The sequence below is a fragment of the Lissotriton helveticus genome, chromosome 7, assembly GCF_964261635.1.
Source record: "Lissotriton helveticus chromosome 7, aLisHel1.1, whole genome shotgun sequence".
Classification (NCBI taxonomy): domain Eukaryota; kingdom Metazoa; phylum Chordata; class Amphibia; order Caudata; family Salamandridae; genus Lissotriton; species Lissotriton helveticus.
In genome coordinates, this window is record NC_136068.1 from 1,624,410,057 (window position 1) to 1,624,436,540 (window position 26,484).

Here is a 26,484-nt window from a genome sequence, read left to right on the forward strand (position 1 = left end):
TACTTCATCCTGCAAATTATACAAATTGGAATTATAGGTTTCTTTAATACATACAGAGTCCTATTTAAATGTGCACACTGCATTTCAATGCGGATATAACTTTGAATAAATGCATTTTAATAAACGTGAAACACTGCAAATGATAAAAATACATGTGAGTGTGTTTAAACCATGAGTATAGTGCACCCATACAATTTAGAGTGCGGTAAGCGCTCTATCAGTTCCCCCCTCTTATGACTAGTGTCATAATACCAACATCTACCCACTCACAGTTTTCTCCTTGTTGAAGAAACCGACCTAAACAGAAGTTGTAACTTGCTGTCCCTGTCTAAATCTTTCTAACCCTTTAAGGTGCTGATAATGACTGTCCGGCAGTCATTCCAATTGCTGCTCTCGTTTTATCAAAACATTTTCATTGTGACGTGCTTTTTGGCATTTGCAAGCCTTGATAACTCCCAAAAGTACAATTATACAAATGACAGCTATTATGCTAGGTTTCAAGATGTATCCCATTATTTCTTGTCCTAGATTTCCAAACCAGCTTCCAATCTTTCCAAATCCCTTACCAATTTGTTCCCAAATTCCATCTGCAGCCAAATCACGTCAATCTTGATGTATCTCTGAAATATTACTAATATATTTCCGTATATCCCGACTATTGTCAGGAATATATGTGCAGCACTGTTGAACTTTCAATAATTTACAGACTCCTCCGACTTTTGCTAATTATACATCTAAAGCAAGACGATTCTGAAGGACCATAGCCCTTATCGAAACCATCCCCCCATCAACAAGTAATAAGAATTTACAGAGAGCTTATCCACTATTATTGCCAATTTTCTAATTTTCACAACATTCAAAATCACACCCACACTAGGAATCATGGCTCCAAATACATCCCCAACAATTTATCCAGTACTTGCACCACGTTTTCCTCTGTGAACTCTTTTTCCTTCCAAGGGCCATAGATCATCTACATGAAAGATTTTGGGAAACACTACAGCTAAATAACATGTGCCATACCAATTCTTAGGCAATTTCACATAAGCACTTTTTCCACACACAAAATACACATTTGGTACTATGGTCAATTTATCCAATAGCGCCTTTCTTTTTGACTCCTCAATTAAGAAAATGTGTTCATAAACACTCTCACTCACAAATATTTTGTCATAATATGTTGACGGGTGTCTAATGCACAATTTCCCTTTTTGCTGAAAGTCCAAAGCTGATACACAAACTTCTTTTCTATATCAAATAACATGCCGGTTAGATTGTGTCTATGAGCATATGATGTATCCAAAGTAATAGTAGGCACAAAATATGTAGACATCCTCTCTACCTTCTTATAGTCATCATATTTATTCGTGTACTTAAGAAGTGGAACTTCTTCTGAGAGTACCACATCATAATTTGAGAGGAAGTACTCAAAATGGGCCTTACTATAAAACATGCTCAGCAACACACTACATGTGATGCCATAAGTCAAAGGTAAGTGATGATATCGGATGCCCTATTCTACTGAGGATGGCAGTTGCATACACACATAACAGTCCTTCGCTTCCATTGTATCAACAAACGAGCATATGCATTCAGCGTGAAATCACCTTTTGACAAATCCACGTGCAACACCCAACTAGTTTTCCAAATCATATCTCTATCTTTGGCAGATGCACCCTCTCCTTCGTCTGAAGCAGGTGGAGTAGGTGTCACTAGTTCCCCATTCCTTTCAACATCGTGAGACCCAACCAAAGATGTAATAATCACCACAGTTATGACAATAAGCCCCACAACAATAAGGGTACCAACTATGCATTTCTGCTTGCGTCCTAACTTTCCAGACTTCATGTTGAACTACTGTTCGGTTGTTTGAAGCACAAATGAAGTCAACAAAGTCTCTTTTCTTCTTTTCCTGCTTGATTTTGTTAATAACAATGTCTTTTATTTCCTAGGTTTCATTCTATTATTGCAAGTTTCAGTCCAGTATTACTAAACCTATTGAAGAGATGTAGTCAGCCTTAGCCCTCAGTTCTTCTTCTATTGAAAATCCCTACTTTAAATCTTCTCCCACTTGGGCCTAAATTATCTTATTTCTAAGGCTACTAAGTTCTTCTTTCACAGTTCAGCTTCATCGTTTATGACATTAGATCCATGCATAGTAAGAACAATCTGCAGAACCTCTGCGCGAATCTCTCCCATTTCTTGTGCGGTAGGCTGTCGACTAAAGGTAGGGAAAGCAACCTGGTTGAGGCTCAAAAATCACAAACCACTCAGTCTTGGTGGATCAGGAACTGTCAGAGTCAGAATTCCGAAAGCATCAACTCCAGGGACTATTAACTGAATATCAATTGTCAGAGTGCTCTCTCCGTGACTCACTGTGCCGGTCCCCAACCTCCCGGATCTCTACGGTCTCTGCATCTGCAGCCAGGTATGTCCACTCAGGAGATGCGTACTTTTGAGACAGTATCCTTTCTCTTCTGGATCGTCTTAGACCGTTCGGTCTTTCTTCTGTTTCACTTTGATCTGTTTCACATGTTTCAGGAATGGGAGCAAGATTCTTCTCAGATGCAAGCTTTATGTTCAAAATGTCTTTCTTGGTTGGCCACCTTGCTGCTGCAGCATCTGCTCTCCTCTCCTCCTCTTGATCTGATTTTTCTGCACCAGGCTGTTCACTCTGCTCTGGTTCTGAGTTCACTTCTGCAATTTTGTCTATTTCAAAATCTGAATTCAACTCTGGAGCAGTATCTTCTATTCTTTCTTGTTCAGTTGATCGTTCAGCCTCATCAAGAGTTCTGATGATCTGATCTGTTCCTTCTGTTTCTGTTGCATTCTCAGCTGCACTTCTCGAAACAAGGGGAGTCGTTTCTTCAACAGGCTCGGCAACTCTACGAGTATACGAAGCATTAATCTGGTTTGGCAATCCTCCACACTTTACAGCCGTACTTGTGACCAAAATCACCTGGCATGGACCTCACCAGCGAGCATCAAGACAGCTCTTCCCCACGTGCTTTCGGACAAGCCCCCAGTCACCAGGGTTAAGATCATGCAGCAGGTCTCTCGAGGTGGATGCAGTCGTAGCCTCGATCTGGTGGGACACAGAATTAACCACATCAGCCAGTCCCCTACAACAATCCATAACCGAATCATATGTTATGTTTATCAGTGCTGTAGCTGGTACCATAGGCAATCGCATAGCTTTTCCTATCAATATTTCATGGGGAGAGAGCCCTGTCCTCCTATCAGGAGTGCTACGCAGACTCATCAGTACCAAGGGCAACGCATCTGGCCATTTCAATGAAGTTGACGAACACACCTTTGACACCCTCATTTTGATTGTGCCGTTTATCTGTTTCACAAGACCAGAAGCCTCACGCCTGTAGCTACAAAGCAATCTCTGATCAATCTTCAAAGCAGTACACAATAATTTCATGATTTCATTATGGAAGTGTGTTCCTCTATCTGCCTCCACTGAGGTCGGAAATACAAACCGTGGTATCAGTTCCCTTAAGAGCAGTTTTGCCACTGTGAGACTGTCACATGGTCTAGTTGAATACACCTCAACCCAACGTGAAAAGATACACACCACCACCAAAACATATCTCAGCCTATTGCATCTCGTCATCTCAATAAAGTCCAATCGTATCCTATTGAAAGGACCTCCTGATCTTCCAGTGTGGCTCATCGCAACCACAGTTCTCTTTCCAACATCCATTTGTTGACATGTAACACACCTGTGACACACTGCTTCAGCATGCATACGAAATCGTGGGTTAAACGACGTTTGCCTAAACACTCTCACCATGGCATCTCTCCCAAGATTAATTGCTCTGTGAATCTGCCTTGCTATTGGGCTCAATAGACAGTTGGGTAGTACTGCTCTGTAGTCTGTTGACACCCAAATGCCATCTTCTCTCTTTTCACAACCTACTCTTGCCCACGATGCAGCTTCCTCCTCTGGGACCTCATCCTGCAGCCTCTTCACCTCATCCCAAGTATCGGCCACAGTTAACATCATGCTGAGCTTGGTCTCATCTGTGCTCTCTCCTACATATTCACCATTGAAAATACCAGCATGTATAGCACAAAAATTAGCTACTTCATCAGCATAGTTATTTCCTTTTATAACAAAGTCCTCTCCCTTCCCATGGGCTGCGCATTTTACCACTGTAATCTCCCTAGGTTTCTGTAAAGCCTCCAGTAGTTGGCACACATATTCTCTGGTACGGATAGGGGATCCTCAGGACGTTAAAAATCCCCTCTGTGACCATAACTGTCCGAAATCATGAACCACTACAAACCCATATTGGCTGTCCGTATAGATAGTCACCCGGACCCCATCAGCAATAGTACAGGCACGTATCAGAGCAATAATCTCGGCCACCTATACTCTTTTCAAACAGGCAGCTTCCCCCACCCCAAAGATGGTGCACACAGCAAACGCTGCTCTCAGACACCCTTCATTGTCTCTTAAGCATGAACCATCGACAAAAAGGATCAAATCAGATTCAGGCAAGGGTTCATCGACAATTTCAGGTCTGGGTTTGGTAGATAGCTCGGTAACATCCAGACACTCATGGTCTTCACAATCCTCTCCTTCTTCTTGTGGAAGAGGCAACAGCATGGCAAGATTTAAAGTGGTACAGCATTTCAGAGTAACGTTTTCAGAAGCCAATATAACTTGCTGATACTTTGCAAGTCTGTTTTTTGTTAAATACTGTGTTTTTGTTCTTGTCATTAACAGTTCTACTGAATGTGGCACATAAACATTCAGTGGGTGACCCATCACTATACTTTCACATCTTTCAAAGCTGACACCTGTTGCAGCTACAGATTTGAGACATCCGGGCAACGCAGAAGCTACTGGATCTAATGTATCTGAAAAATAAGCCACTGGTCTACAGGCACCTCCGTGTGTCTGTACAAGGACCTCTAACACACATCCTTCCTTCTCACAGCAGTAGAGCGAAAACACTTTGTTGTAATCTGGCATTCCCAGAGTTGGGGCATGACACATGCTCTCTCTCAGCTTATGGAAGGCTCTCTGGAACTGGAATAGCATGGTGAGCAAAAAAACTATGGATTTAGGCCCCGATCTTTGTAGTGGGGTGAATGTATGACATTGTTCTGCATTCTTTCCTTCAATTGTTCTTTTTGTATTGAAGGCTCTCAAGCAGTCATTGTTCCATGGTACCAGATCACTAATGTCCTTTTGAGTCAACCTCAACAGTGGTTTTGCTTGCAAGGACAAATTTGGGATCCACTGTCGACAATAGCTGACCATTCCCAAAACATGCTGACTTTTTTCTGTGTTTTCGGAGTTCCCATTTGCAGAATTGTCTCTATACGATCTGGTGGCACTCTTCGTTTTCCTTTCTAAATTCGATGCCCTAGATACTGAACTTCAGTCTGACAATACTGAAGTTTGTTTGGGGACACTTTGTGTCCATTCTCTGTCAAATGATTAAGCAAAGCCACTGTGTCGATCCTGCAAACATCCTCAGTCTCTGAAGCGACCAAAAGGCTGTCGATATACTGAACCAGAACTGAATTCTGAGGCATCACTAGCCCATCCGAATTCTTTTTCAAACATTGACTAAAGATAGAGGGTACTTTCTGTATACCCTTGAGGGATACGACACCATGTTAACACACGGCTGTCCATCCTAAACGCAAAAATAAATTGGCTATCCGAGTGGAATGGATAAAAATGCCTGACATAAATCGATGACAGTAAATCATTCTGCCTCACATGGAATTTTAAATAGTATAACAGCTGGATTTGGTACCACAGGACAACATGGGATCCCGATTTCATTGATCCGGCGTAAATCCTGCACTTTTCTGTACTTGCCAGTAGGCTTCTGTAGCCCAATAATAGGTGAGTTACAGGGACGTTCTCTTATCTCTTTCAGAATGCCCTGCAAAGTCATAGACTCGATTATGGGTGGTATTACAGCCACAGTTTCTGGAGTCAATTGATACTGCGGGGTTCGTGGGAATTCAGCATTTGGTTTGACCTGTATCTTAACAGGTTCAACCCTTCGGATCAAATCTATCTCCTCACCCGTGAAATCCCACACTTTTGGAGAAACCAAATCCCTCAAATCAAGTGGTAAGTCCTCTGTCGTGAGAACCACAAACATTTCGGCACACAAGCTGATGTTGGCCATTTTAAAATCAGTGTTGTCATCATAGGTTTGCAACTCCACACCCCTCGGCGTGCAAGATATGGTACAATTTAGCTTACACGAAAGATTTCATCCCAATAGACACACTGGGCTGGAATCACACACCACAAATTGGTGTTTGTCCTGGAATGGTCCTATTCTCACAGGTTACTTATTTGTTAACCAGTAAGTCTTTCTCAGATTGGTAACTCCCACTACCTGAATTGAATGTCCTGAAACGGATAATTTAAGGACCACTTCTGTCCTTACTGTGGAGCGTGCAGCTCCGGTATTGAACAAAAAGGTAACAGGATGTCCATTCGCCTCTGCATCTACAAATGGTCCACTTTGATCCACTTCCAGGGCAGCACCCAAAGTGCACTCTCCTTAAAACTCATGAGAACCTTGAGTTTGATCTAATCCATCTTGTATTTCAAAATAAGGCATCTGATGGCACACGTGATTACTCGTGGATATTCTCGGAGGCTACGGAATCTTTATCTCTGACTCACAACCTCCCCCATACATGGACCTTGGTCTTGTCACTGTGTTCAAACCCTCTGACATCTGTCCCTCTCCCTCATAATGCATTTGATTTGCTGGATTCAATCAACACTCGCGTTTCCAATGCCCAATTTTGTGACAATAATGACAAGCTGTGACCTTCTTTTGATTTGCTACCCAATCACCTCCCATACCCACATATATACCCCTACCTCTTCCCTGTCCAGGTTGAGATACCATCTGTTGATTCATTCATCTACCACTTCCTCTTCCTCGACCCATCGCTCCTCTACCCCCTCCATCCAACCAGGCCTTTCCGCATTCCTCAACTGTACCAACATCAATTTCTCTTTTCTCTTCTTTTGTGCTGCCTCTACCTGTTCACTGCAGTATTTTGCATTACGCTGAATTTTGTCTATGGACTTATTCTGCCAACATATCAAGTGATTCTGTATCATTAAACTAATATTAAATTTCAATCCCAACACAAACTTCGAAACAAACTGTCCCATGTCTTTTAGCTCAATGGTGTCCAATCCACTATGTTGTTTAAAGGTCACTAAAAGTCTCTCATAATATTCATGTACAGATTCCTTAGGATCTTGAGTAGTATGATCAATTGTAAGCCAATCAACAGTCTGAGAAGCCACTTTGGATTGCGATCACGTAATCACGTGCTCATATTTCTTCATAACCTCAGGTGAAGGACCATGAGTCACCGCATCTCTAACCGATTCTGCAGCAGGCCAATCAACGGCAACCTTACATGGTGTCCATAAATCACCCGGAACCACTATATCAAACAAGGTATTCAAATCAATCCATAACACCTTCGAAATCTTGACAAACCTGTCAATCTGTTTATACCAATCAGCAGGTTTTCCCTCAGCCAAGGGAAATCATTAGTAAATGCTGCCAAATCACCCCTGTTCCATGGCACATGAACATACGCTCCATTTTGTACTTTTCTCAGAGGGTAATTTCCTGCTGCTCCTGTCCCTCCACCCGGAGGCGGAGTATCTCCTATCACTTTCTTGTACTTTTCTTTTTAGAACACCTTTCTTCCCATTTTTCTAATTCTCTCCATGGTTGCATCACTGCTATCAAGTCTCTAATTTGTGCCTTTAATCCTGTTGTTCGCTTTTCTTCTAAATCTTGATCAGTTTAATTCAATCTGCAGCTTCCCTGCATCAATTTTGTCTTGGTCAAATCCACCTCAAACCTTTGTGCCAACTGTACCAATGCTTCATGAGCTCACTTTGCCTTTTTAGTGACATCCTTAGCTACAAATAGCAACTCGCGTGGGTCATATGTTTCAATCCTGTCCAATGGCTCATTCCCTTCTATCACTTAATCTATTTCAGCTTTTAGTCATACCACATCTATCAATGGTGCCTTCATTGCCACTTGGATGATTATCTGACCTCTTTCACTTCCTGCTTCTTCCCTGCCACAAATGTGTGCCCTCCTTAGACCTACACCCTACTCCATTCTCACAACTGGGTGACTTTCTCTCTCACAACTTCGACTTCTCCAACAGTTACCTTCACAAAAATTCTGGGGTTCGTACATTACCCTAGGTGTTTCTCATCTCACGTCCAAGTCCTCTCTCTGAATCATTGACTCTCTCACCGGTGGAACCCACATTCTGATGTCTGACCTAGAATTTGTGAATGCTCCAGTTCATCTTCATTACGATCCACTGTCCATTCTTGATGGATCAGCCATAGCTGGCAGTGGAGTACTAGCTTACACTTGCATCTGACTCATTGTAAGACTTCCTCCAGACATAGTCTCTTCTCCTCCTGTTTGCTGCTAACTTTCACCTGCCCTCTCTAGAGTCATATATTGAAACCACAGGTCCAATAGTAACTGGTACCGTAAGAGCTTCTGGCAAGTGCATGGTACATGCTGTGTCGTCAGGCTCAGGCGCTGCATACCCTATTCCTCCCAATCCTCCTGGAACTCTTATTCCCACTGACATTCTCCTTCTTACTCCTGTTGTCTGCTCCTCTGCACCAGTGTGTCCCACTCCTAAAGCTTTATGTTTTCTGCGTCTTCTCCAGCTCCGCTCTGGAGTCACAAGGTGGAGGATGTTCTGCTAGCAGTCTATCAAGAAAACTGTCATCTGTATCCCTGTCCACCTCTGTCTTACTCTCCTCCCCAGCCCCTTTTGCTAGCAACCTGAATGGATACAATTATTCTCCCTCTATGATGTCTACTCTCCATTTCTTCAGCTGTGCATCCCACCCGGCATCCTGATAGGCCTTCATTGCTTTCTCCATTCTTCCCTGTGAAGCTTCTCTTCTCTTTGCCTTTGCTGCTCTCATCCATGCATCTATTGGCTCAAATTGCGTTGATCTAGGCGGAGGTTTCAGAGAAGACATCACTCCCCTCAGCTGGTACAGCAACACCATCCGAAATGACCCATAACGAGGGAAAGCCAATTCTCCCTCTTTCGCTATAATCTTATGCCAATTTTGAATCCACACTATAGTATGGAGTCCTACATTTGTTACCCGAGTCACCACCCCTGTGTCGCCTCTAAACATCTCATTGTGAAAATCAATTAATTGCAATCCAACCTTCAATATTCAACTCCGGACAAACTTCCACCAACCCCAGCGCGGCGTTCTACCAACCAACCTATCCCAGCGCGGCACACACTGACGTCACAACTCCCTCTTCGCAGCGGCTCCCTCCTTTACAATTTTACCTCATACACTCTCTCACACATTCGTACTACAAGTAACTGTATATCCAAAGTTATTAACCAAGTAAATTCTTCCTACTACAGTCACAATAACTTCCTGATCCCCACGTGTTTGGACCAGTAACCCGATTAACCCACAATCATAATCACTCAACTCACATTCCAACTTCACAAGACGTCATACAATTAATTCATTACCGCAATCTAACACACCACAAGGTTTTCATACTCACGCTACCACCGTTTCCGCCGCACCATCAACATCCGCCAACCTCCATCAATCTTCATCTTCGCTTTTGTCTACTCTAAGTCAAGAGCCCAATTTTCTTCCGCTTTTACTCTAATTCCTCATTCTCCCCTCACTTAAGAGGCAAACCATCCTCTGCTACCATTTGATTACGCTAAATTTTCTCCTTGCCTTACCTACTGAATTCAATACTGATGGTCTTTTATTTGCCTGCTAAAAGTGGTAGAGGGGAGCAAAATCATTTTAGGTTATACTTACAAATCAGTCATGGGTTAAAGGACCACAGACTCTGGACTACATTTGATGGGTTTATTATCAAGCCAAAAATAATTTAATATAAATATACCTTAATATCAGAGTATATAGGTACATAAAAATCAATACAGAGCCGAGTCTATGAATATAATTCATTCAGCATAAAAGGCATAATATGATGAACTCCAAAATCAAAATGCAACACAGAATAGAAGCAGAATCCAATACTCTTTTCATTGAGAAATAAATGAAAATATCTTTCCCTACACTGCTCTAAATGAGGGTCCTGCCTATCTCTTTATATCATACCCCAAAGGTGCCAGCACATGTTGACTTCCTAAGAGGTACTCATGTTAAATAGGTCTGCTAGCTTAAGGGTACGGAGCTTGTTCTAAGATTCTCCTTCTTCGAAAAACAGAAGTCTCTCGAATCTGTCCCTGCGCATCATACAAAAAGACAATGTTCAGCCCCCCAATACGTCACATAATAAACTTTTCAATTGCAACATTTCTGTACTTTCCACAGGAGCTGTGTTGTTCAGCTTCTTACCGGTGGCCTTGGTTCCCAGATCAGCCAGACACGGAAGGCGTCCTCCCTTTTCGCCTTATAGTCTTCTTCAAAGACATTCCTGCTATCTCCTTAAATCTAAGAATAACGAGGTCCAATTCCTGCACCTGCAGTAGGATGAAGACATGCTATATTCGAATGCAAAAAGGGATTCATTTAATTATTTCTTGAGCAACCAAGGAGAATAGAAATTAACAACAACCTGCAATCTGGGCCACTTAAACTAAACACGAATTACATTGCACAAATAATATTTCATCCTGCAAATTATACATATTGAAATTATAGGTTTCTTTAATACATACCGAGTCCTATTTAAATGTGCACACTACATTTCGATGCGGATATAACTTTGAATAAATGCTTCTTAATAATCGTGAAACACTGCAAACAATAAAAATACATGTTAGTGCGTTTAAACCATGAGTATAATGCACCTATACAATTTAGAGTGTGGTAAGCGTAGAGCGGTTAACACACTCTAAATTGTATGGGTGCATTATACTCAATGATAGGTCATGCTGTGAACTATCTTCACCTCACCTATTAGAATGTAGAAGTGTAGGTGTTGAGTGCTTGGGGGTGGAATGGGGGACACACTCGAACTGTGACGGGCCAGCGAGTAGACGGTTGTTCCGTGCCTCTCTTGCTGATTGCTGGTGCGAAGGGCCTGGGGTGAAAGAATAAAGCTCACTTGGAAGATACATAAGCTGAAAACTGTTCATTGGCTTAAGAATTTTGGCAACCATCACCCAGGATCGTCAAGGAACCCATTCCATTCAACCACAAGTAATACTGGGTAATTTTGTGCGGCTTATATGCTAGAGAACAGGCGGTGGCCGCACCAGCAGATTATGCGAACCTACTTAGAATCAGGATTGGACAGTTTGTAAAGAAATAATTCACTTGGCACTGGTACTTACGTGTGCGAGCAAACCAACAGCCATTCGTGGACACGCAATCAGTGCAGCGCAAGGACCTTGCAGCATGAGGGCAGGCCTGCTGGCAGTAGGGGAAGAGAACCGTGCACGTGCTACGTTTGTGATGCATGTGGAAGCTTAGTGCGCGTAGGGTCAGGATATGAAGAATACATGCGCAAAAACGCTCATGTCTTGGCGGCCATCTTAGGGGAGGTTGTGGCTTGCACTCAGTGATAGCCGCACCAGTAAAGTGATGAGCACGGTGTACAAGGAATAAACAGAGTATTGCTTAAGGTGATAGTACACTTTGCCTATCTCGCCTTCATTCTGTAATCAGCTACATCGGAGCAGCTTGTGATTTAGAGATTGTGTCAGCTGGTACACCGTGACTGGCACACTATGTGGAAATAAGTTCTGGAAGGAAGCGCAGTAAAGAATTATCCCAGCCTTTACTCAGTGACAGGCACACCTGCCTGCTCGGTTACAGGCACACCTGATTTTATTCTAACCTGAAGACAGTTTGTTTTGTATTTATAGTGCACGGAGACATGAAATAGTTTGGAATTTATTGTTGTTGTTTTGTTAGGGCAGCATGGCTACTATGAATGTACCAGCTCCTCAACCATTCATGTAAAGGAGGATGAATTTAATAGTTTAAAGTGGGAAGAATTTAAGGACTATTTAATTAATTACATTGACTTTTGAAAAGTTGACACCGGAAAAAAGAAAAGCATGTTGTTACATTCCTTGGGTCTGGGTGGTCTTATAGTATACAATTGCATGGGAAAGAAACCACGGTCAGGTGATGAAGGAGATGTTTTTGAACATGCTTTAGCTGACATAGGGCCAGATGTAGGTAAATTTTATTTTCCGACCTCTTAAATACCGAATCATACCGACTCTGTATTTCAGAGGTCGGAAAATAAAAATACCGAGATGTAGGTAATTGCAGATGTGCAATTACCGAATCGGAAACAGTCGGTAATTTCCGATGCGGTAAATACCGACCGGTAAATGCCATGCATTCCTATGGGCCTTGAAGCCCATAGGAATGATTGGGCATTTACCGGTCGGTATTTACCGCGTCGGAAAATACCGACTGTCACAAGGGTGCAGGGGGTGTCACTTTGACACCCTCTGGCACCCCCAAAAGAGGCTCGGGTGCCATGTGGCAGGCATACCTGCCCTAAGGGCAGGTCTGCCTGTCATATGGCATAGGTGTGCATGCACACATGTGCATGCACACCAGAATCGGTATTTTACCATCAAGTATTATTTGATGGTAAAATACCGATTTTGTACTGCTTGTGGGACTCAGAAGAGTCCCACCTACATACCAATTTACCAGAATCCGTAATGTTACCGACTCGGTATTTTACATACTCGGTAAATTTACCTATCGGTAAATTTACCGAGTCTGTAAATTACAGGGACCTACATGTCAAATTGCTTTTACCGGGTGGTAACGGCCGAATTCGGCCGTTACCACCCGGTAAAAGCCTACCTACATCTGGCCCTTAGATTCTTATTTTGCACTAATGGTTTGCAAAGCTATAGTAAACACCAACTAACAAGTAACACTCAGTCAAAAACCTACTCATAAATGAGGGTTGAAAGATTGCGTGTGCTGTTTGCAAAATCAATAACGGGACACCCTTACGATAGTTACAGTGTTCCCATCAGAGTTCCATCCTGTACCGCCCTTCATCATTTGGGAAAGCCACCATAAGTACACAGGGAAACCCAATGTACGATTTGGCACAGCATGGTGGAAAACAATGCCCAATGAAATTATGACAGGTAGGTATCAGGATGTAACTAGTAAGCAGTGCTAAATAATGAAAATAAAAGAATTTTTCAAAAAAGTGGTGATGTTAAAAAGGGGTAGAAGAAGGAAAATAGATTTATTAGCAACCTTCAACTCCCACTCTCTAAAAACAGTGCAAAAAGGTAGTGTCAGCAAATTACTACCTCGACAGTTTATATAGTCACGGTCGACATGTTTCTGCAGCTTTTACCTGTGCCCCGGGGTCACTTGCTGCTTCTTCAGGACCTATCCTGCTACTGCTTAATTAGTGCATACTTAAACAAGGAAACTTAAAATAAAATAAATGTCACCTTAGATTCTCCTGATGAGAGGACCAGTGGATTTCGCAAAACAGCACACACATAAAAAAGAAAAAGAGAGAACAAGCCTATTAGCCAAGCTCTCGGGCGAGACTCGAATACAGAGCACAGTCTCGCAGTTAATGGTTTTTAATCCATCCCTTTCCACACTTATTTTGAGATAACAACTATTCCCAAAAGAGCCCGATTACCACTTGTGTAAAAAAACACTCACCCCATGTTATGGAGAATGTTGCCCCACCTCACCCGGCCTTAGCTCAGGTACTACGGAGCCCCGCTCTGTATGAATAACAAACACATATAAAAAGAATCAATTGAAGGAAGTACTGTTAGGTCAAGGCAGGCCACTCGATATAACGTGGTTCACAGAGGCGTCTGTTTCTGTCTGTTGACTCACCTTTCCGTCGGTACTCCAGACGTCCAACTGGGCTGTCTGTGGGAGGTACCGGCGGTAGGAGTCCAGTTACTTTTATAAGCTATAGATCTTGTGAGCCTACAGGCACATACCGGAGAACGGGGACGCGCCGCCGCGCTCCTTGCTGCTAGCGTCAATCAGTCCTCTTCCGGGTATTCCAGAGGAGTGTTCCGATTGGCTGACGCGGAGCGTGACGCGGTCGCGTCGCGCCAGGAACTATGGGCTCTGTGGTTTGGAACCCTCGTGTATAGTCTGACTAATCAAATCTATTGTATAAAGTCTAAAAGGTCTCATAATCTCCCAATATTTTTAACACGCAAAACCGGCGTCATCACGCAAATTGTCGTGACGCCCTCGCATGGATAACAAATTTTTTTTTTAAAGTTTATACAACGTTTAAAACAGCATGGCGGCAACTTGTAATTGACATAGATAGAAGCGCCAACTTCAAGACCCCATGTGTCTCCTTTACAAGGTCTCAATCTATGATGGATGTCCATATCATGTTTAGGCTCTTAGCACATCCGGGTAAGGCACAGACAGATCTTGCCTAGAATGGCCATTATAATCGCGCTACTCCTGCGCTGTATCCATTGTAATGGACAACAAACTACTGAGCATCCACGCCCCCAGGCAGCGAACATATTTTGTCTCCCTTAGTCAGCAGGCTGGCGGTGCTCTATCTAGAACATCTCCTCCAGTCTCATTCATCTCGTTCTTTGATCTGAACAAAACATGTGTAACACACGTCATACACGATGTCCACAATTGATAGGGCCCCCTCTGGTACCATATCGTAATATGGGAGTAATACTCATAACCCACTCGCCATATAATCATAAGGCACTCATACTCATGGGAAGTAACAGATATACCTCACTCCGGGCATATCATTCATTCATGTGAAAGCACTGATTATCTGGTGCCTCTAGCTCTTGAGTGACATCCAAGGAATATCTTCATTCAATCCCCGCTTGTCTGTCCCCAATTTGTGTACCCATCGCTGTTCGCGCTGGAACAGGAAGCTCTTAGTGTCGGTGATATGGGCTGGTATCAAGGGCTGCTCTATCACAGTCCAGTGCAGCTCAGACGACATATGCTTAGCTATTAAAAAGTGGTTCGTCAGTCTGGTCGACTGTCTTGAGCACCGAATGGAGCTTTTATGTTCACAAATGCGTGTCTTAATTTTGCGAGTAGTCATTCCCACGTATCTCTTATTGCATGGGCAGCTAATTAGGTACACTAAGTTGGAGCTGTTACAATTTGTGAACCTTCGCTGCTCCCACGGTCTCCCAGTCCCTATATCAATAGTTTGGGATTTTGTTGTGTTCGGACAGGCTGCGCAGTTCCCACAGGGATGGTGTCCTGTGGCCGCAGGCATGTCCCATAATGTACCTAAAGCTTGTGGTATTTCCCCTTTGGGGCGCGTGTGGACCAGTCTGTCCTTTAAACTCTGCCCTCTTTTAAAGGCAAACAATGGAGCTGGAATAGTGTCACCTCCAGTATTCAAAATGCACCAGCGTTTCTTTATTATTTTCTGGATAGCATTTGATTGCGTAGTGAAAGTGCTCACACAGGTCATTCGATTTTGAATGGGTTTAGGTGGCAATATCTCCAATAGCCCCTCCCGGTTGTTGTTGGAGGCTCTCTTTTTTGATTTCCGAACTAGGCCTTTGGGATAATGCTTTTGTGCAAGATCTTCTTTTAGGCAATCGGCATGATGTTCAAAACGGTCTTTAATCGAACAGTTTCGTTGTATGCGCAAAAATTGCCCATAAGGTAAATTATCTCGAAGAGATTTGGGATGACAGCTGTTATAGTCTAGTAAAGAGTTACGCGACATCGGTTTTCGGTACAGCTCTGAGGCCAAACCGGTAGTCGTGGGTGTAATTAGTAGATCGAGAAACGCTAGATGAACTCTACTCTGCTCCATTGTGAAGCGTAGAAAGCGATTTCTCTCATTCAGCCATTCGTGGAACCTTGTTAGTTCTTCTTCACTCCCTCTCCAGATCACTAAAATATCATCAATATACCGCTTCCACAGACGCACCTGGTCTGTGAAAGGGTTATTGTCCGAGAAGATGTGCTCTGATTCAAAGTTATGAACATACAGATTCGCTAACGACGGCGCAAAAATGCTGCCCATGCTCGTTCCACTGACTTGAAGATAGAGCGAGTCTTCAAATTGGAAAAAATTCTCCGTCATGGCTATATTAGCCAGAGTCATTATGAGATTGACGGGAGTGATGGAATCTAGATCTCTCTCTAAGAGGAGCATTTCCACTACTTCTAATGTCTCTTTCTGTGGGATAGAGGTGTACAAACTCTCCACATCAAATGATACTAAGATGTCAGTATTACGATCAAAATCAATGTCTCTCAACAGTCTTAAGACATCCTTAGTGTCTTTGAGATACGTGGGCATTGCACTTACCATTGGCTTTAAAAACACGTCGACAAAAGTCGACAGGGGCTCCAAAAGGGAGCCGATCCCCGAAATGATAGGGCGACCTGGTGGTGGACGCTGGGGTTTATGGATTTTGGGTAAGTGATAGAAGTAGGGAATTCTCGGGTTAGCAGTGCAAAGGAACTGTCCTTCTTTAGCTGTTATCCAGCCCTCGCTGAGTGCTTCCTCCACTATCTGTGCTATTTGCCTTGTTAATCTAGCAGTAGGATCTATGGTCAGCTTTCGATACGCTTTGGTGTTTTCTAGTTGGCGAAGACATTCTTGCCTGTAGGCATCAGAGTCTAGTAACACCGTAGCCCCGCCTTTATCGGCCGGCTTGATGACCAAAGAGGAATTGTTAGCTAAACTCATGACTGCATCTTGTTCTCCTCGTGAGATATTCTGAAAAGGTCTATGTTCTCTCTCGAACAGTTCTTTCAGATCTTGGTCTACAGCTTCTTCAAACGTGATAACTTTAGCTGGCATCCCTACTGTAGTGGGATTAAACGTTGAAGGTCGTTTTAGGCCAGTGTTATCGTCTCTCATAGTCATTTGGCTAGAATCCTGTTGTTTGTGTGCAAACAGATAGTGTAATCTTATTTTCCGATAGAACTTGCCCATCTCTATTTGAGTGAGAAAGGGATCACTCCTGTTTGTGGAGACGAAGCCTAAACCTTTGTTCAAAACTTTCTCTTCCATCACTGTGAGTTGGTGCGAGCTAAGGTTTATTACGATGTTTGACCGCTCGACGTCCCGGCTTGGTCCTGTCCTACTACCTTCCCGCTCCTCAGTCCCATTGGCTGAGCTGGTGGTGGAGGGACGCTCCAGCGCACATGACCTTGTTGCGCCGTCCGTTGGCGTCCTCGCCCTCTCCGGCCAGACCCTAAAAAAGGCTGCTGACCATAATTTTGAAAGGTTTGGTTTGGATCATACATCCCCATCATTGGAGGATAGGGTCCCCAAGGTGAGGGTTGCCACCAAGGTGGTGGTGGTGGTCCAAACTGTTGACCATAACCTCTCCAATTCCTCCTGTTGTTACCTCTTCCTCTCTGTTTCTTGGAGGGGTCCCCCTGTTGAGGAGTATCCGAATCACTCGATCCGGTGTCGGAGGCGGAGGAACCATAATTAGAACTGACTTTCTGGTTGTTTTTGTTATGTGTTGAATGAATGATATGCCCGGAGTGAGGTATATCTGTTACTTCCCATGAGTATGAGTGCCTTATGATTATATGGCGAGTGGGTTATGAGTATTACTCCCATATTACGATATGGTACCAGAGGGGGCCCTATCAATTGTGGACATCGTGTATGACGTGTGTTACACATGTTTTGTTCAGATCAAAGAACGAGATGAATGAGACTGGAGGAGATGTTCTAGATAGAGCACCGCCAGCCTGCTGACTAAGGGAGACAAAATATGTTCGCTGCCTGGGGGCGTGGATGCTCAGTAGTTTGTTGTCCATTACAATGGATACAGCGCAGGAGTAGCGCGATTATAATGGCCATTCTAGGCAAGATCTGTCTGTGCCTTACCCGGATGTGCTAAGAGCCTAAACATGATATGGACATCCATCATAGATTGAGACCTTGTAAAGGAGACACATGGGGTCTTGAAGTTGGCGCTTCTATCTATGTCAATTACAAGTTGCCGCCATGCTGTTTTAAACGTTGTATAAACTTTTAAAAAAATTTTTGTTATCCATGCGAGGGCGTCACGACAATTTGCGTGATGACGCCGGTTTTGCGTGTTAAAAATATTGGGAGATTATGAGACCTTTTAGACTTTATACAATAGATTTGATTAGTCAGACTATACACGAGGGTTCCAAACCACAGAGCCCATAGTTCCTGGCGCGACGCGACCGCGTCACGCTCCGCGTCAGCCAATCGGAACACTCCTCTGGAATACCCGGAAGAGGACTGATTGACGCTAGCAGCAAGGAGCGCGGCGGCGCGTCCCCGTTCTCCGGTATGTGCCTGTAGGCTCACAAGATCTATAGCTTATAAAAGTAACTGGACTCCTACCGCCGGTACCTCCCACAGACAGCCCAGTTGGACGTCTGGAGTACCGACGGAAAGGTGAGTCAACAGACAGAAACAGACGCCTCTGTGAACCACGTTATATCGAGTGGCCTGCCTTGACCTAACAGTACTTCCTTCAATTGATTCTTTTTATATGTGTTTGTTATTCATACAGAGCGGGGCTCCGTAGTACCTGAGCTAAGGCCGGGTGAGGTGGGGCAACATTCTCCATAACATGGGGTGAGTGTTTTTTTACACAAGTGGTAATCGGGCTCTTTTGGGAATAGTTGTTATCTCAAAATAAGTGTGGAAAGGGATGGATTAAAAACCATTAACTGCGAGACTGTGCTCTGTATTCGAGTCTCGCCCGAGAGCTTGGCTAATAGGCTTGTTCTCTCTTTTTCTTTTTTATGTGTGTGCTGTTTTGCGAAATCCACTGGTCCTCTCATCAGGAGAATCTAAGGTGACATTTATTTTATTTTAAGTTTCCTTGTTTAAGTATGCACTAATTAAGCAGTAGCAGGATAGGTCCTGAAGAAGCAGCAAGTGACCCCGGGGCACAGGTAAAAGCTGCAGAAACATGTCGACCGTGACTATATAAACTGTCGAGGTAGTAATTTGCTGACACTACCTTTTTGCACTGTTTTTAGAGAGTGGGAGTTGAAGGTTGCTAATAAATCTATTTTCCTTCTTCTACCCCTTTTTAACATCACCACTTTTTTGAAAAATTCTTTTATTTTCATTATTTAGCACTGCTTACTAGTTACATCCTGATACCTACCTGTCATAATTTCATTGGGCATTGTTTTCCACCATGCTGTGCCAAATCGTACATTGGGTTTCCCTGTGTACTTATGGTGGCTTTCCCAAATGATGAAGGGCGGTACAGGATGGAACTCTGATGGGAACACTGTAACTATCGTAAGGGTGTCCCGTTATTGATTTTGCAAACAGCACACGCAATCTTTCAACCCTCATTTATGAGTAGGTTTTTGACTGAGTGTTACTTGTTAGTTGGTGTTTAGTACTTGTGAGGGACGTAGCATTCTTGGTCATTAAACTTTCCCTCTGACCCTCCCTAGTGAAGTTTGTAGTTTGAGCAGCCGCATGGCTGCGGGTCATTATAAATTTTCTTTTTTCAATAGATAGTGTGTACATGTATAGTTCATGATCACTAGTCATACATACACGTAGTTAGACGAGATTGAAGTTGAGGTACAACATTGGTTGAGGCTGTAGGCCTTGAGACACCGTGGTTTTTTAGAAAAATGGCAATGAATTTAGGCTTAGCCTTCGACGAGGAGGAAATACAAAGTATTCTATCTGAAAATCCGAGCATTGTGGACATGGTACCAACCGCACAAACGAATACCGATGAAGGTTGGACCAAAGTTCTCATACTTAAAAAAAACCAAGCGAGGGTATGTGTGCATGGCACCATAATGGCAGAGTACTTGCGTGGCAATTGCGCCCCGAGTGGGCTGATAGTCACCAATGCCCCTCGCCTATTCCTAGATGACAAGGACTTCCTCAGAGACTGGTATCTCATAGCGTGGCGTTGTACACGCGATTGGCTTGTCTTGATTATCAAGACGGCCAAAAGAACAGCGGACAACATTCTGGTAGAGATCCAGACTCTAGAAGGGCAAATTAGAGCGACCCTATCTTCTAGTAAAGTCTTCACGAAGAAGCAGGAGGAAGGCAACAAGACTAGTAAGGACTTTCGGGATTCAACTCTATTCACGAAACTAGAGAAATTTAAGAAAGATCTGGCGAATTTCAGTACTACCAAGATCTATCCCTACACTAGTGATAACTACTCTCCGCCAACACATAACAAAAACAACCAGAAAGTCAGTTCTAATTATGGTTCCTCCGCCTCCGACACCGGATCGAGTGATTCGGATACTCCTCAACAGGGGGACCCCTCCAAGAAACAGAGAGGAAGAGGTAACAACAGGAGGAATTGGAGAGGTTATGGTCAACAGTTTGGACCACCACCACCACCTTGGTGGCAACCCTCACCTTGGGGACCCTATCCTCCAATGATGGGGATGTATGATCCAAACCAAACCTTTCAAAATTATGGTCAGCAGCCTTTTTTAGGGTCTGGCCGGAGAGGGCGAGGACGCCAACGGACGGCGCAACAAGGTCATGTGCGCTGGAGCGTCCCTCCACCACCAGCTCAGCCAATGGGACTGAGGAGCGGGAAGGTAGTAGGACAGGACCAAGCCGGGACGTCGAGCGGTCAAACATCGTAATAAACCTTAGCTCGCACCAACTCACAGTGATGGAAGAGAAAGTTTTGAACAAAGGTTTAGGCTTCGTCTCCACAAACAGGAGTGATCCCTTTCTCACTCAAATAGAGATGGGCAAGTTCTATCGGAAAATAAGATTACACTATCTGTTTGCACACAAACAACAGGATTCTAGCCAAATGACTATGAGAGACGATAACACTGGCCTAAAACGACCTTCAACGTTTAATCCCACTACAGTAGGGATGCCAGCTAAAGTTATCACGTTTGAAGAAGCTGTAGACCAAGATCTGAAAGAACTGTTCGAGAGAGAACATAGACCTTTTCAGAATATCTCACGAGGAGAACAAGATGCAGTCATGAGTTTAGCTAACAATTCCTCTTTGGTCATCAAGCCGGCCGATAAAGGCGGGGCTACGGTGTTACTAGACTCTGATGCCTACAGGCAAGAATGTCTTCGCCAACTAGAAAACACCAAAGCGTATCGAAAGCTGACCATAGATCCTACTGCTAGATTAACAAGGCAAATAGCACAGATAGTGGAGGAAGCACTCAGCGAGGGCTGGATAACAGCTAAAGAAGGACAGTTCCTTTGCACTGCTAACCCGAGAATTCCCTACTTCTATCACTTACCCAAAATCCATAAACCCCAGCGTCCACCACCAGGTCGCCCTATCATTTCGGGGATCGGCTCCCTTTTGGAGCCCCTGTCGACTTTTGTCGACGTGTTTTTAAAGCCAATGGTAAGTGCAATGCCCACGTATCTCAAAGACACTAAGGATGTCTTAAGACTGTTGAGAGACATTGATTTTGATCGTAATACTGACATCTTAGTATCATTTGATGTGGAGAGTTTGTACACCTCTATCCCACAGAAAGAGACATTAGAAGTAGTGGAAATGCTCCTCTTAGAGAGAGATCTAGATTCCATCACTCCCGTCAATCTCATAATGACTCTGGCTAATATAGCCATGACGGAGAATTTTTTCCAATTTGAAGACTCGCTCTATCTTCAAGTCAGTGGAACGAGCATGGGCAGCATTTTTGCGCCGTCGTTAGCGAATCTGTATGTTCATAACTTTGAATCAGAGCACATCTTCTCGGACAATAACCCTTTCACAGACCAGGTGCGTCTGTGGAAGCGGTATATTGATGATATTTTAGTGATCTGGAGAGGGAGTGAAGAAGAACTAACAAGGTTCCACGAATGGCTGAATGAGAGAAATCGCTTTCTACGCTTCACAATGGAGCAGAGTAGAGTTCATCTAGCGTTTCTCGATCTACTAATTACACCCACGACTACCGGTTTGGCCTCAGAGCTGTACCGAAAACCGATGTCGCGTAACTCTTTACTAGACTATAACAGCTGTCATCCCAAATCTCTTCGAGATAATTTACCTTATGGGCAATTTTTGCGCATACAACGAAACTGTTCGATTAAAGACCGTTTTGAACATCATGCCGATTGCCTAAAAGAAGATCTTGCACAAAAGCATTATCCCAAAGGCCTAGTTCGGAAATCAAAAAAGAGAGCCTCCAACAACAACCGGGAGGGGCTATTGGAGATATTGCCACCTAAACCCATTCAAAATCGAATGACCTGTGTGAGCACTTTCACTACGCAATCAAATGCTATCCAGAAAATAATAAAGAAACGCTGGTGCATTTTGAATACTGGAGGTGACACTATTCCAGCTCCATTGTTTGCCTTTAAAAGAGGGCAGAGTTTAAAGGACAGACTGGTCCACACGCGCCCCAAAGGGGAAATACCACGAGCTTTAGGTACATTATGGGACATGCCTGCGGCCACAGGACACCATCCCTGTGGGAACTGCGCAGCCTGTCCGAACACAACAAAATCCCAAACTATTGATATAGGGACTGGGAGACCGTGGGAGCAGCGAAGGTTCACAAATTGTAACAGCTCCAACTTAGTGTACCTAATTAGCTGCCCATGCAATAAGAGATACGTGGGAATGACTACTCGCAAAATTAAGACACGCATTTGTGAACATAAAAGCTCCATTCGGTGCTCAAGACAGTCGACCAGACTGACGAACCACTTTTTAATAGCTAAGCATATGTCGTCTGAGCTGCACTGGACTGTGATAGAGCAGCCCTTGATACCAGCCCATATCACCGACACTAAGAGCTTCCTGTTCCAGCGCGAACAGCGATGGGTACACAAATTGGGGACAGACAAGCGGGGATTGAATGAAGATATTCCTTGGATGTCACTCAAGAGCTAGAGGCACCAGATAATCAGTGCTTTCACATGAATGAATGATATGCCCGGAGTGAGGTATATCTGTTACTTCCCATGAGTATGAGTGCCTTATGATTATATGGCGAGTGGGTTATGAGTATTACTCCCATATTACGATATGGTACCAGAGGGGGCCCTATCAATTGTGGACATCGTGTATGACGTGTGTTACACATGTTTTGTTCAGATCAAAGAACGAGATGAATGAGACTGGAGGAGATGTTCTAGATAGAGCACCGCCAGCCTGCTGACTAAGGGAGACAAAATATGTTCGCTGCCTGGGGGCGTGGATGCTCAGTAGTTTGTTGTCCATTACAATGGATACAGCGCAGGAGTAGCGCGATTATAATGGCCATTCTAGGCAAGATCTGTCTGTGCCTTACCCGGATGTGCTAAGAGCCTAAACATGATATGGACATCCATCATAGATTGAGACCTTGTAAAGGAGACACATGGGGTCTTGAAGTTGGCGCTTCTATCTATGTCAATTACAAGTTGCCGCCATGCTGTTTTAAACGTTGTATAAACTTTTAAAAAAAAAATTGTTATCCATGCGAGGGCGTCACGACAATTTGCGTGATGACGCCGGTTTTGCGTGTTAAAAATATTGGGAGATTATGAGACCTTTTAGACTTTATACAATAGATTTGATTAGTCAGACTATACACGAGGGTTCCAAACCACAGAGCCCATAGTTCCTGGCGCGACGCGACCGCGTCACGCTCCGCGTCAGCCAATCGGAACACTCCTCTGGAATACCCGGAAGAGGACTGATTGACGCTAGCAGCAAGGAGCGCGGCGGCGCGTCCCCGTTCTCCGGTATGTGCCTGTAGGCTCACAAGATCTATAGCTTATAAAAGTAACTGGACTCCTACCGCCGGTACCTCCCACAGACAGCCCAGTTGGACGTCTGGAGTACCGACGGAAAGGTGAGTCAACAGACAGAAACAGACGCCTCTGTGAACCACGTTATATCGAGTGGCCTGCCTTGACCTAACAGTACTTCCTTCAATTGATTCTTTTTATATGTGTTTGTTATTCATACAGAGCGGGGCTCCGTAGTACCTGAGCTAAGGCCGGGTGAGGTGGGGCAACATTCTCCATAACATGGGGTGAGTGTTTTTTTACACAAGTGGTAATCGGGCTCTTTTGGGAATAGTTGTTATCTCAAAATAAGTGTGGAAAGGGATGGATTAAAAACCATTAACTGCGAGACTGTGCTCTGTATTCGAGTCTCGCCCGAGAGCTTGGCTAATAGGCTTGTTCTCTCTTTTTCTTTTTTATGTGTGTGCTGTTTTGCGAAATCCACTGGTCCTCTCATCAGGAGAATCTAAGGTGACATTTATTTTATTTTAAGTTTCCTTGTTTAAGTATGCACTAATTAAGCAGTAGCAGGATAGGTCCTGAAGAAGCAGCAAGTGACCCCGGGGCACAGGTAAAAGCTGCAGAAACATGTCGACCGTGACTATATAAACTGTCGAGGTAGTAATTTGCTGACACTACCTTTTTGCACTGTTTTTAGAGAGTGGGAGTTGAAGGTTGCTAATAAATCTATTTTCCTTCTTCTACCCCTTTTTAACATCACCACTTTTTTGAAAAATTCTTTTATTTTCATTATTTAGCACTGCTTACTAGTTACATCCTGATACCTACCTGTCATAATTTCATTGGGCATTGTTTTCCACCATGCTGTGCCAAATCGTACATTGGGTTTCCCTGTGTACTTATGGTGGCTTTCCCAAATGATGAAGGGCGGTACAGGATGGAACTCTGATGGGAACACTGTAACTATCGTAAGGGTGTCCCGTTATTGATTTTGCAAACAGCACACGCAATCTTTCAACCCTCATTTATGAGTAGGTTTTTGACTGAGTGTTACTTGTTAGTTGGTGTTTAGTACTTGTGAGGGACGTAGCATTCTTGGTCATTAAACTTTCCCTCTGACCCTCCCTAGTGAAGTTTGCAAAGCTATAGGCCATTACAACTTCTATCATAGGAAGCAGGGTGCAAGTTAAAAAAATTGAGGACTATGTGGCAGCATTAACCCTTTCGATGCGCCCGTAGGCCAACGGCCATCGTGAGCACTACCTCCGTAGTGCTGGGCACGTCCGTTGGCCAACGGTTCAGAAAATTAGCTCTCTCCTGCAAGTTTGATAGATTGGAAAATGAATTACTAAGGGACCAAGTCATAATGCATTGCAATAATCTGAGTTTACAAGATAGATTATGGGTACATGGAGAGTCTAGTTTATAAGAAGCCACTTCTATTATATATAAATCTAGATGTGCTAGGGCAGTTGTGACCTCAGCAAAAAGGGAAAACACAGATGACAGAGTGAAGTTAGTAAAAAGGAAAATTCAGGAAAAAGGAAATTTCTGATAAACAAAAATATAAAGAGAAAGTTGTTGGAAAAATAAGTATAGGATGGATGATTTGAAGAATAAATGTTATCGGTGTGGAAGTTCGGGACACTTGGCACACGATAAAAGGTGTCCTGCGATTGGGCAGAAATGTGCAGAATGTGGTACTGAGGTCACTTTGCACGTGCATGTTGCAAATCTAGAGCCATCTAGTGAGTGGTGGAAGAGTTGGATGAGGAGTGTAACTCCGAATCTGATGCAGAGACCTCCAGTATTGTGTGTGCATGAGGGCTATGTATTGTGTGTAGAAGGAACCAAAAGGAAGAAACCGATTTGTGAAGTAGTTGTGGGAGGAGTTCATGTATCTTTAGTGGCTGATTCCGGGTCTCCATTTACTATAATTAATAAGGAAACTTGGGCGAGACTATTTTGTAAGAAGATTGAATCAGACCTTTGGAAGCCAACATTTTTCCCCGTAGTTTCACTGCAGAACCTATTGATCTTTTGGGTTTCTGGAAGTTACTGTTCAAATTTAAAGGTAGAAAGGTGGAGTGTAAACTGTACGTGGCTGTGGTTGGACCGTGCAATTTAGGATGGTGGGATGAGGGAGATTTGGGCATAATACTAGATTCCAACAGTCCTGAACCAGTTCTGTTTGTGAGGAACTAATGTGGGAAAAGATGGATTTTGTGAAGAAATTTCAAAAAGAATACTCAGGAAAAGTAGGTGAGCTAGAAGGCTTTGTTACATAAAAATGTCTTTAACGAAAATGCAAAACCTTGCATTCACAAGCTGAGAAACACTCCTGCGGATGTTAAAGAGGAAGTAATCAAGGAACTCAACAAGCTCATAGAGAGGTGGGTGATAAAACAAATCGAATCCTCAGATTGGATGGCTCCCTTGGTCGTGGCACGCAAGGCCAATGAGAACATTCATTTATGCATTGACTTAAGAGAATTGAACAAGAATATTTTTGTAGACATGTTTCCCCTACCCAGGATTGAGGAATTGTTAGCGGCAACCAAGGAGATGCAGTGGTTTTTGACCATTGATCTAACATCTGCATACCACCAGGTCCCTCTGCACGATAGCAGTAAACATCTCACAGAGTTCATAACTCCCACTTGTTGTTTCCAATTTAAGAGGGTTCCGTTTGGGTTGGCCTCGGCCATGTTTCAGCACTAGATGTACAAACTGTTCAAGGACAAGGGGAAAG